The sequence below is a fragment of the Felis catus genome, chromosome C1, assembly GCF_018350175.1.
Source record: "Felis catus isolate Fca126 chromosome C1, F.catus_Fca126_mat1.0, whole genome shotgun sequence".
NCBI classification, from domain to species: Eukaryota; Metazoa; Chordata; class Mammalia; order Carnivora; family Felidae; genus Felis; species Felis catus.
This window is the reverse complement of record NC_058375.1, coordinates 159,874,634-159,887,576: the sequence shown is the minus strand read 5'-3', so window position 1 is coordinate 159,887,576 and position 12,943 is coordinate 159,874,634. Positions and strand designations below refer to the sequence as shown.

Here is a 12,943-nt window from a genome sequence, read left to right as displayed (position 1 = left end):
GGATTCTAAATTTTTTTTTTCTAACGTTTTATTTATTTTTGAGACAGGGAGAGACAGAGCATGAACAGGGGAGAGTCAGAGAGAGGGAGACAGAGAATCTGAAACAGGCTCCAGGCTCTGAGCTGTCAGCACAGAGACCAACGCGGGGCTCGAACTCACGGACTGAGAGATCATGACCTGAGCCGAAGTCGGCCACTTAACCAACTGAGCCACCCAGGCGCCCCGCGTACACCGGGATTCTAATCAGCAAGACTGGAAAAAGGGTGCTATTCTTTTGGTCTGTTACTATCTGATTTTGTCTTTTATTTTACTCTCCTCCAGCTTTCCTTCTCTCTTGGGGACCACCTTTTCTAGCTGTCTTGTGTCCACTTTTTTCCCCTGTGTGTTATTATTTATAAATAATTACAGCTAATTCAAGATGATCTCTTGTGGATTTTGTGCAATTAATGTTTGAACCCAAATAGTGGAATCTGGATTGAAACTTCCCCTCCAGATTCCCACCTCCTGCCCCCAGCTAATGAATACTCAGGGATTAGTTGTAACATTAGCCTGAGGAAAGTTGAATTAGACAATCATTAGTTCTTCACTCTTCCCTATTCCCCCCTATGGGCCACAAAATTTAGGATCTCTTCCAAAGCCACATAGAAATTTATATAGATATAAAATCTTTTTTTGGTATTTTCTTAGTTCTCTGCTCCACTTCCACTGACACACATATTTACAAATAGATGTCTTCTGACTTCTTTTCTGCTGTCCCTAGAGTTATGGAATGTTGTTTTGAAATTCTTCTTTGGGTTTTTGTAGCCCAATTTATATCTCCAATTCCTTGCATACTGCCTGGTACATAATAGATGTCCAATAAGTATATGTGAAAATAAATCCAAAGTGAAAAAAAGAGAAAATCAGTATATCATTTTTGCATGAACAGTGTTATTGTATTTAAATTGAGGGGGTTACGTATAGGTTTTATTCCTAAATTACCTGGTCCTCAAGAATAGGGACGAGTCTTGGGGCACCTGGGTGGTTCAGTGGGTCAAGCGCCCAACTGCGGCTCAGGTCATGATCTCCCGGTTTGTGAGTTTGAGCCCTGCATCGGGCTCTGTGCTGAGAGAGCAGAGCCCGCTTCAGATCCTCTGTCTCCCCGTCTCTCTCTCCCTCCCCTGCTCATGTGCTCTCTCTCCTTCTCAAAAATAAATAAACATTAAGACAAAAAAAAAAAAAAAAAAAAAAGAATAGGGACTGGTCTTTGTTCTTCTTTGTATCATCTGCTACCTCGTGCCTAACACAATATCTGGTACAGAACGGATCTTAATTTACATTGTTGAATAGAGAATGAATAAATATCATTAAATAAATATCAGTAAATATCTGCGGATGATATAGATGAGGATTTATATTAATAATATTACCTGGATGGGGCGCCTGGGTGGCGCAGTCGGTTAAGCGTCCGACTTCAGCCAGGTCACGATCTCGCGGTCCCCGAGTTCGAGCCCCGCGTCGGGCTCTGGGCTGACAGCTCGGAGCCTGGAGCCTGTTTCCGATTCTGTGTCTCCCTCTCTCTCTGCCCCTCCCCCGTTCATGCTCTGTCTCTCTCTGTCCCGAAAATAAATAAACGTTGAAAAAAAAATTATAATAAAAAAAAAATAATAATATTACCTGGAATATTCCCTGGAACAAGGTATAAGTAACCTAGGTAAATAAACTATAAATAGTATTAGAAGAATGTCTATGGAGATGAGACTACATTGGTGTAACTCCTGCTCTGGGAACCCCTCCCTTAGAATGGGTGTGCCTACTTCTGTTTCTTTTCCTCCCAAAGAAACTGGAGCCGAACTTCGGAGATGGCTTTGCACATGAAATGGGAGTACAAGAGTGTGAACATGTGGCTGTGGGGTTTTTGTTAATGTAGTCATTTCCTTCCAAACACTTGAAAAATATTTTTCTTTTGTATTTTCCATCCCATTGCCATTGCCTCTGTGCTTTCTCCTCATTTTACATTTAAATTCTGTAAACTGTCCAGTTAATGTGGACATGCATAATAAGTGGGCCCAGATCTTATTCTAAATGGAAGCCAGAACCAGCGTCCAGACACTAGGAAAGCATAATTACCCCAAGAACAGAGTTAGGTTTTCTGGAAGGGCTTTTATCAGTGTGTGTGGAGCCCCAGATGAATGTTTCAGCATTAGACAAGGAAAAAGATTTATGAAATACATATCTCCTCTTTCCTGGGGAGGAAAAAAACCTCTTTTGCAAAAAGACTTAGGGTGTGAGTCCCTCCTGACCCTTAAGGGAAAGAAAGAAAATTATATCAAATCTATGCATGCTAAAATAATATTCACTCAAAATAGGGAATGATTGATTTTTTCCATATGTTCTTATCCTATTTCAATTTAAATTAATTTTGCAGGAGTCATTAACCATCTCTGCAAAATATGCTGGGTTTGCTTCTGATGCTGGCTTTGGCACACCTGCAGCCAGTGCGTGTCTTTATGGTTAATGTGTAGGAACCAAAATTAATTTCAGTGAAACAGCCAAATGGTCCTCCGGAGTCCTTGCTCATATGTCTGGTTAGTATTCACCGGGGGCAGAAAACAGCCTGACAAGGGTGATAGAAATGTTTCAAAGGATCTTTTCTAAGTTCTCTCACTATCTTTTTTTTTTATTTGCAGGTGCAAAAATTCCATTTGTAATTCTTTAATTCCAAGGGCAATGGGTGTCTTGGGGTCTCAGAATTCAGGACAAGTGGCCAGCTGGGACACGATATTATGTTTGCAAGTCATGGCAGGTGCAGAAGGAGGGCAAGCAGTTAAGAGTTTGGCCCACTCGCCTCTTTTTCTCTTTTTGTGCTTCCTTTTACTCTTTTAGGCGGGTGTACAATTACACGAGCTGAATTCGTTATCTCCCAAAGCTGTGCTGTTGTACATCCAGGAAAAGGACTTGATTACTCAACCCATGTTTCCAGGAGCCTTATTTGGGTTCTTTTGTGCAGCAGAAGCAAAAGTGCTGAGTGCACCCTCTATTTGTTTTGCGATTTGCCTGCTGGGCACATTACTTGCTATCACTCTGGTTTCAATAGATGGTCTTTCCACTGAGGTTTTAGCATGTCTATATTTAGAAAACAATAAAAGATGTATAAGATGGAAAAATTAGAGGAGAGCAAAAGTGCACGGAGGAGGAGCGAGAAGGGCAAGAGCTAGTCACAGATCCTTTTCAATGATAAGAGATGCCCCTGGCACCCAGGCTTGAGTTCTTTCTTGCATTGCCAAGTATTTCACTGTACAATGCGGAGTTATTAAGTGCGGAGATGAGGAATGGAACAATAGCCAAAGAAAACATGGATCCACTACTCCATGGCGTCCTCAGAGTTAGCTTTGCCAGGGCATACGGCAGAAACGGTGTGAGAATACAGGGGCCGATGCGTCGGCTACAAATGGTATGTCTGTGTGCTATGATAACCACATATATAATCTCCCCTTTTGTGCCTTTGTCAGCACATGAGCTTCTGAGGAGGTCAATGACGTCCTTCCCCACCAGGAGTAGTTTGTATGGTTCTTCTGCAAGCTGTGGCGAGAAACTTCAGCTTGGGGATTCCAGAGATGAACGTAACCAGAATATGCTCTGGTTTGTCTCCCTGGATTCTGATGCTTTGATAAGATTAATGGGCAAAATACTTGGAGATTAAAACAAGAAGGAGAAGAAGAAAAGAGGAAAGATAAACAAAGCAAGGAAGAAATGACATTGAGATGAGCTATTGCCTTGACTGTAGCTATAAAAACCTCATTGTTCATTATATCAGATAATAATAGGTTTATTCGGTTGTCTGTGGGCTTGATATATGTTTGCCTATTTTTACATGGCCTCTTTAATGCTATATGGAATATTGTACACATTTACTTATTTCTGTATATATTTACTTACTGACTTTCTACTATACCCAGCATTGGGTCAAACCCAGTTGGACACTTAACAAATAGATATAGGAGTTGCCATAGCCTCTAACTTACATTAACCGTAGGTTATGCATAGACATTTTCTTTGGTGTTGAAAATAAAATGAAAGAAAGAGAAGACAGGCAGTAAAGCACCCAGCTCTTGATTTTCGCTCAGGTCATGATCTCATGGTTTGGGAGTTTAAGTCCCGCATCAGGCTCTGCGCTGACAGCATGGAGCCTGCTTGGGACACTCTCTCTCTCTCTCTCTCTCTCCCTCTCTCTCTCTCTCCCTCTCTCTCTCTCTCCCTCTCTCTCTCTCTGACCCTCCCCTGCTATCGTGCTTGCACTCTCTCTCTCAAAAGAAATAAATAGTTTAAAAAAGAGTAGAAAAAAGTTATTTGGCCAAAACATATATATAAGAGGTGTGTATAACCTTAAGATGTTTAATTGAATACACATCTCTTCCTTGACAAGTTCAAGGCCCACGACTATTTAAAATGATACGATTGGGGCACCTGGCTGGCTCAGTAAGTAGAGCATGGGACTCTTGATCTTAGGGTTGTGAGTTCAAGCCCCATGCTGGGTGTAGAGATTACTTAAAATCTTGAGAAAAAATAATGTTATGATTAAGAGGAAAATACAATTGCGTGATGAAGTAGCTACTGTCGGGTTGCAGCTGCCTGGTTGGACATCACCACAAGATTTAGCCCTATCTGAAAACATCAGATTCTGGTATAATCAAAAGTAACCCTAAAATTGCCACCCATCTAACTGGGGAACATCATTTTCTTCCAACATTAGGATGCCTGTTGGTGTTTTAGGCAGAAAGTCTTGGATGTACCTCTAGGCCAGGCTCCCTGGATTTTCCTGGGGAAAGGAAATGGACCACAACCTGCCCCTGCCTTATGGCCTCTCTGTGGAATGGCCAACAGGAAATACTGCTAGGAAACCGGACCCTTGAGTCCTAGTGCTGGCCCAGCCACCCTTGTGAGCTGGAAGCAAATTAACTTCATCTCCCATAACCGCAGTTCCTCATGGGTGTGAAAAGATGTACTACTTTCTCTGGATGATTCAAAAGACCATTTTCCGGGGTAGCAGGCAATGTTATGGAAAGAGGGAAAGCTTTGGAGTCATCCAACCTCAACATTTCCTCGACAGACATTTATTTAGCATCTACTCTATGCCACGTACTGTTCCAGGCAGTAGAGAGGCACTTGGTGTGGAGAGGATCACTATTAGTCTGTGTCATTGGCAAATCATTTAGCTCATCTCAGCTTATTTTTTCCAGCTATAAAGTGGGAATTATCATAATTCAAGATCTGTTAGCATTTGACACAATGGTATGTAAATCACTTATTATACAGTAGGGGTTCAATTAACGTTATGTAAATAATATTATATAACATGTGGGAAAATGCTTTTATGCTTGCATAATGCTATCCAGATATGTGAATTAGTTTTTCGTCTCTTCTCTGTACCGTATGGCTTTAAAGCCACAGACCATCACAAAATTATACCATAGAGTTCATAACTTCCGTTTATTTCTTTAAAAGGGACTTCATTTATTAAAGAAATGCTTTTTGAGTACCTACTATGTATTAAATACCAGGCTGGTGCTAGGGATATAGAAATAAATGAGACTCTCCAGGCCTTACTTAGGATCATAACAATAAATACTTGGATTTCAGCAGGGTTCTTGCTTTGGAGGGCTTATTCTTCTAGAGTTTATGTTGGCTCTTTACTGTTTAGAAAAAAGAAAACAGCTCTTGGCAAGTGAGTTAAGCTAAAGTTTTACTAGAGGACTGAAAGCTCTTTCTATAAGACCCCTGGCAATTTCACTCTATTCAAGATGAAACAGACAATAGAGGACATGTTTCCTGTAGCTGCCCCAGCGGTAAATGGTCCATCTATCAATATCCTTTACAACAAGAGAAAATCGATCAAATTATTTACTGTAGCCAGGCATGTGGCCAGTGTTGTTACAGATATTTCAGAGGATATAAATAAAAGAGGATATTGAGGGGATAGAGATCAGTGTAAGATGTGACACCAGTCCTGGAGGCAAGAGGTGGAACCATTTGTTAATTTACTCATTCACTCATTCAAGAAAAATCTGTTTAGTAACCGTGGCCTTGAAGGAATTGCACTGAGTCCTGGGTCTACAAATGAGAGAACCAACAAAGCAGAAGAATATTTACTGAACATCTATTACGTACCAGACACAATCTATCACTTTACCTACATCATCTCAATTTATTCTCCCATCAACCCTAAAAATTAAGTTGTAATCTTTGACCTCAAAGAGTTAGCTGGGGTATGACAGGACAGAAAACAACCATACACAGTGTGAGAAGCAATGTCAGGAAGGAACAGGCCCAGGGCTGGTAAGCTCAGTACAGGGGGTAATAGTTTAGGTGTCCTGAGAGAGTGGGTGCAGAGGTGACGGCATTCTAGTTTTAAAGCAGAAATCAAACACGTCAAAGAGATACTACTGAGCAGTCAGGGATACAGACAACAGACAGACAGATAGGGGTTGATAGCATGGACTATAAGTGCTGCAGAAGCTAGGGAAACTCCAGGCTCTCAGAGCACCGAGTTACCCCTCCCTTCCTATGGGTTCACCTAGAGTTGTTGCCTCAACTGAGAAAACTGATTTCCCTGAGAGAATGATGCTGGGACACAGATTTCTAGCCCAATTCATGGTGCACATGGGGCCTTTTTTATAATTCATGCTCTGTTTTGTGAAGGAAGTAGGTCTCTTCTGCTCTGTGCTCTGTTTTAGAGTCAGGAACTGATCTTTGTGCTGATGCCACGCTGGATCGTGATTTATTTTATGTTGATGACACTTAGAAATAAGAAATGGGAAGCAAACTGATCTTCTCTATGTCCCACTCTTTGGTTTTGATGGATAAAATGGCCTTCTTTAAGCTTTGCTTCTTTTAGTTGGAAGGTATTATAAGACACAAGTTAAATGCTGAAGTGTGGAGCCAGGTAGACCTAAGTTGAAATCCTATTATCTGCCCCTTATTAGCCGGGTGATGTTGGACATGGAATCTCTTCCAATTTGGATCACAAGATCGAATCAAACTCTGAGAAGTGGAGATACAGTTCTAAATTTGGAGCCCACCAAAGAAAAATTCAAAGAGGGCTCCTTTATCCTTCTATGAATAAATAGGTACAACTCAGTGGCCACACCTGCAGCATTAAAGCCATCGAGGAAGAGAAAAAGCAGCCAGAGGCTGGTCTCTAACTAGTTTGCTCTAAACACCTGATCCTCAAGAAAATTGTTAGGGTTTTTTGCAATAAGTAGTGTCTTCGGGTCCTGCTGAGTCTTGGAGGGCTGTGATTATATTCAGAAAATAGTCTTTATTGAAATAACTGAATGGGTAAATAGGTAGGAGGCTAGAACTTTTAACCTGCAATAATAATAATAATAACAGATTAATCTGAGGGTGCTTACTATACACCGGGCGTTGTGTTAAGCACTTTATTATGAGTTAACTAATTTAGTCTTACAATTACCCTATAATGTAGGTGCTATCTTTCATATCTATTTTAAGGTAAGGAAATTGAGGCACAGAAAGGGACAGTGGCTTGCCTGCCTGGCAGAACCAGGATTTACATTCATAGATGGGCTTCAAGGCCCATGTAATGAACCACTCTCCAGCCCTATAAGCCAACTTCTTTAAAAATAATTATAATAATAACATTGTATGTGTTCTAATTATAAAAGTAAGTCATGGTAGAAAATTTTGAGAACAGAGGAGTAAAGAAGCCAAAATTATTCATATTTTTATCACCCAGGGATAAGGTTTATTAATATTTGGGTCTATTTCCTTTAAGAAATTAAATTACATATATAATACTCATTTCAAATAGCATAATGCTGCATATAAATTTTTAAATTTAATGTTAAAATTTGAGCATCTTCCCATGTTACTAAATGTTCTTAGGAACATAGATGCCTGCAAATATTCCAATTATCTGGAGGTATCATGATTTACTTTTAAAATCTCATACCACTGGACCATTAGGTTGTTTCCAATGTTCCTGGGACTTCTCTGAGACTTCTCTGTTGGTTTGTTAAGGATTCCTTAGCCTCACATTTTCAAGAGCTGCCTGGGCTATTGGATGAGCAGCTTATCTTCCAATGAAGGGAATGTGCTCACATACTTCTCCCAGGTAAGAACGCCCTTGAACCACTGAAAACAGGTGAGAATTGAGAGCATCCAAATTCTCAATAAGAGTCCAGAATTTCATTCAATTAAAAAAACACTCTGTGTAATTTCTTCCTAGTTTTGGAAATAAAACATATATCTTATGAAGAAAGTAGAATGTGCACATGAGTAAACAAGGAAGAAAAGATCTAAAATCTCACCACTCGGTTTGATGAATATTTCTCTTTCTGCACTATACACTATCTTGTAACCTGCTTATTTTATTAAGTAGCATATTACATTTTTCATAATGTATACATATATGAAGTCATCACGATGTACACTTTAAATATCTTACAATTTGATTTGTGAATAATACCTCAATAAAGCTGGAAAAAACAAACAGCTACCAAATAGTAACTGCTTTCTTCTCAAACCTCTTCCAACCCAGAGGGCTGATCCCTACAGAAAATCACTTTTTAACTCATTTATTTTTATATAAATTTGAAGCATTTTTTTTTCTCCTTCTTCATTTTGCCAAACCTACCTTGAAGCAGTACTTTTAGAGTGCTCTACTTTTAGAGTGGGGCCCCTACCATCAAGGAGTCAGCCTTCTGCTTGTGGAAGTAAGACCCACATTCTTGGGAAAAAGACAAAAAGATAAGGCTATAAAAAAGTGATCCAAAGTGGTGCTTCCAATGAGGACATATGTGGGAATAAGGAAAATACAGATCATTTTACAAATCCAGACCCTCTCTCTATCTTTTTGAGAAAGAGAGGGCACAAGTGAGCAAGGGGCAGAGAGAGAAAGAATCCCAGGAGGGGCAGAGGGAGAGAGAGAGAGAGAGAAAAGTGGGGCTCACCCCAAATGAGACTTGAGCTTACCCCAAATGGGACTCATGCTCACCCCTAGTGGGGCTCCTGCTCACCCCAAGCAGGGCTCGAGCTTACCCAATATGGGTCTCAAACTCACAAACCGTGAGATCATGACCTGAGCTGAAGTCAGATGCTTAACAACTGAGCCACCCAGGCACCCTTCCTCTATCCTATCTTTAACCCAGAATATTGTGTCCAATTTTCCCCTCCATCTCTCCATTGCCTCAAGTTGCTTGAAAAAGAGTGTAGTTAGCTGTGCCATGTACAATCCCCCTGACCAAATGTCTGCCTCTAGTTTTTTAAAGAGATATTTCTACCTCCCTTTCTTAATTTATTCAAGAAAGAAAGAAAGAAAGAAAGAAAGAAAGAAAGAAAGAAAGAAAGAACGTTTGTACTAGAAACTAAGCCTACGTTTAGTTTTTAAATGACTGAGTTGAAATCAATGAAGAAAGGACTCTGAGCTGCCCCAGTTTTCCCACACAGACTTTATTAAAAGGAAGGACACTTTATTTTTTATTTATTAAAAGAGACTTTATTCCCAGAGGAACTGTGAGCCTAGGGATCACTAAGGGTATGAAGTGGTAAAAAGATCAGATGAAATGTAGTCATCTTACTTTGTGATAAAACTCATGCTGAAAGAGCTTAGAAATGGCTTTTTTGGTAAGCTGACAGAATAAGCAAGCAGATTTATTTAAAATTCCTATATCTCTTGCTATTTCATAGCTTCAGGTCATTCCCATAGCATCACTCTGAACTCACTTTTATTGTAATTATTTACCATAACCTGTTATGTTTACTTTAAATAATCAATTATATTTTAAAGAGATGTTTAAAAAGAACAGCCAGGGGGCGCCTGGGTGGCGCAGTCGGTTGGGCGTCTGACTTCAGCCAGGTCACGATCTCACCGTCCATGAGTTCGAGCCCCGCGTCGGGCTCTGGGCTGATGGCTCATAGCCTGGAGCCTGTTTCTGATTCTGTGTCTCCCTCTCTCTCTGCCCCTCCCCCGTTCATGCTCTGTCTCTCTCTGTCCCAAAAATAAATTTAAAAAAACGTTGAAAAAAAAAAAATTAAAAAGAACAGCCAGAAACAGTCTTTTATATCCTCCCATAGAGTTACCATTACTGGTGGTCTTGTTTCCTTTGTGCAATCCTGATTTTCAACTGGTATAATTTTCCTTCTTCCTGAATGTCCTTTAGCATTTCTTGTAGTACAGATCCACTGGTGCAAATCTTTTCAGCTTTTGTATACCTGAAGAAATCTTTATTTGTCCTTTCGCTTTGAAAGATGTTTTCACTGGGTATAAAATTCTAGGATGACAGGGTTTTTTTGTTTGCTTTTTGGTCGTTTTTTGTTTTCTTTCAGTACTTTTTTTTAATAAATTTATTTATTTTGAGAGAGAAAGAGATGGTGCATGTGCATGCAAGGGAGGGAAGGGCAGAGAGAGAGGGAGAGAGAGAGAATTCCAAGCAGGCTCAATGCTGTCAGCACAGAGCCTGACTCAGGGCTCGATTTCACAAACTGTGAGATCATGACCTGAGCCAAAATCAAAAGTCCTATGCTTAATGGACTGAGCCACCCAGGAGCCCCTCTGTCAGTACTTTAAGCATGTTGCTTCATTGTCTTCTTGTTTGCATTTTTTCAGACAAGAACTTTACTGGTTTACCGTCATTCTTATCTTTGTTTTTCTGGCAGTTTCTAAGATTTTTCTCTTTTTGCTGGTTTTGAACAAGTTGATTCAGATGTGTACTTTGGTGTACTTCTCTCTTGTTTCTTACACTTGGGTTTGTTGAGCTTCTTAGATCTATGGGTTTAGGATTTTCATTAAATTTGGAAAATTTTCAGCCATTATTTCTTCAAAATGTCTTGTACTCCCATCTCTTTTTCTCTGTCTCTTTTTTTTTTTTTAAGTTTATTTATTTATTTTGAGAGAGAGAGAGAGAGAGGAGAGCACAAGTGGGGGAGGGGCAGATAAAGAGGAAGAAAGAGAATCCCAAGCAGGATCCGTGCTGGCAGCACAGAGCCCAATGTGGGGCTGGATCTCATGAACCGTGAAATCATGACCTGAGTCCAAATCAAGAGTCAGACACTTAACCAACTGAGCCACCCAAGCGCACCACCCATCTCTTTCTTCTGTTATGGCCTGAATTGTCCCTTCAAAATTCATATGAAGCTCTAACTCTAATGTGACTGTATTTGGAAATAGGGCATTTAGGAAGATAATTAAGGTTAAGTGATGTCCTAAGGGTGAGGCCATAGCATGTGTCCTTGTAGGAAGAGGAAGAGACACCAGAGATCAATCTCTCTCCACATGCATGCACAGAGGAAAGTCCAAGTGAGGACACAGTAAGAAGGCAGCTGTCTACAAGCCAAAAAGAGATCTCACTAGAAACCAACCCTGAAGGCACCATGCTCTTAGACTTCCTGCCTCCAGAGCTGTGAGAAAATAAGTTTCTGTGGTTTAAGCCCCCAATCTATGGTATTTTGTTATAACTATAGAAGACTAATATAATAGTATAAAAAGTTCCCATATTAACCATGGCACTCACTCCCACCTGACATCCAGTTTCCCCTATTATAAACATCTTACATCAGTATGGTATTTTTGTTATAATTAATGAACCAATATTGATACAATATTGATATATTATTATCAGCTAAAGTTTATTCAGATTCCTTTAACCTTCCCATAATATACTTTTTTTTCAGGATTCTCCTAGTATATCAAATTAAATTTATTTGTCATGTCTCCTTAGGCTCCTCTTGGCTGACAGTTTTTTAGAATTTCCTTGTTTTTGATGGTTTTCAAAGACACTGGTTGAGGTTTTCAGAGACACTGGTTAGGTTATAACAGGATGCTCCTTTATTAGGTTTCCTGATTTTTTAAATGATTAGATTAGGGTTTTGAGTTTGGCCATACAAATACCAATACCCTTATGAGCATTCTTCTCGATGACCAGTGTAGCACAAGATTTGTCCACTCAGGGTCCACTCAGGGTGCTGGGAACATAAATTATTCCAGGCCCTGTGTGAAGTCTGATGATTGTCTGTGTGCTCCTTTCCAGTGGGTCTTTTCCCTTATTTGGGTACATTCTTCATTCACATGTCCAGTTAGTTCTTGCCTGAAGACTAAAAAGGAACCACAGTTTTCTGAAGCCCTTGCTCTCTCTCTCTGTGCAGCTCTCTCTTCTCTGGCCCTACCCTGTGAATTCTGTATGCCTTGGTTCCTCCAAATCCACAACCCTGGCTACTCAACTCAGGGAGATTTCTGGGCTCTGTTTGGGATTTTCCTCCCTGTGCTATAGCCTGGAAACTCTGTAGGCATTAAACTAGCTATCGTAGGGCTCACCTCATCTATTTCTTTTCTCTGAGGGATTATTGTCCTAGGTTTTGAGTGTCCGGTATCTAAAAACCATTGCTTCATATTTTGTCTTGTTTCTTAATTTTATTTTAGAGAGAAAAAGGGGGGGGGGGCAGGGGAAGGGGCAGAGGGAGGAGGGAGAGAGAGAAAGAATTCCAAGCAGACTCCATGCTCAGCATGGAACCTGACATAGGACTGGATCCCATGACCCCGGGATCATGACCTGAGCCAAAACCAAGAGTTGGATGCTCAACTGACTGAGCCACGCAGCTGCCCCTTAATTTTTCTTTTTAATGGAATGCTTCGTGAATTTGGGTGTCATCCCTGCAAAAGTGGCCATGCTAATCTTCTCTGTATCATTCCAATTTTTGTGGATGTGCTGCTGAAGCAAACACTTGCTTTTCAATTTTAAGTGGAGAGTAAATCCAGTTTCTCAGTATTATGGCCACATACTGAAGTCAAAATTACATTTTTGTTTTATCATAGTAAAATATGCATATCATAAAACTTACACTTAACTGTTTCAAGTGTACAGTTCAGTGGCATTAAGTAAATCTACATTGTTGTGCCACCATCACCATCACCCTCCTCCACAACTTTTCCATCATCCCAAACTGAAAT

At 40.2% G+C, this 12,943-nt stretch overlaps 1 non-coding gene across 1 annotated transcript; it reads right to left on the bottom strand.

The window, feature by feature from the left end:
• Positions 1-12,609: 12,609 nt before the first annotated feature.
• Positions 12,610-12,717, bottom strand: LOC111562088. The gene has a single exon (XR_002745143.1). It is a non-coding gene; the product is annotated as a U6 spliceosomal RNA (small nuclear RNA).
• Between the last annotated feature and the right edge of the window lie 226 nt (positions 12,718-12,943).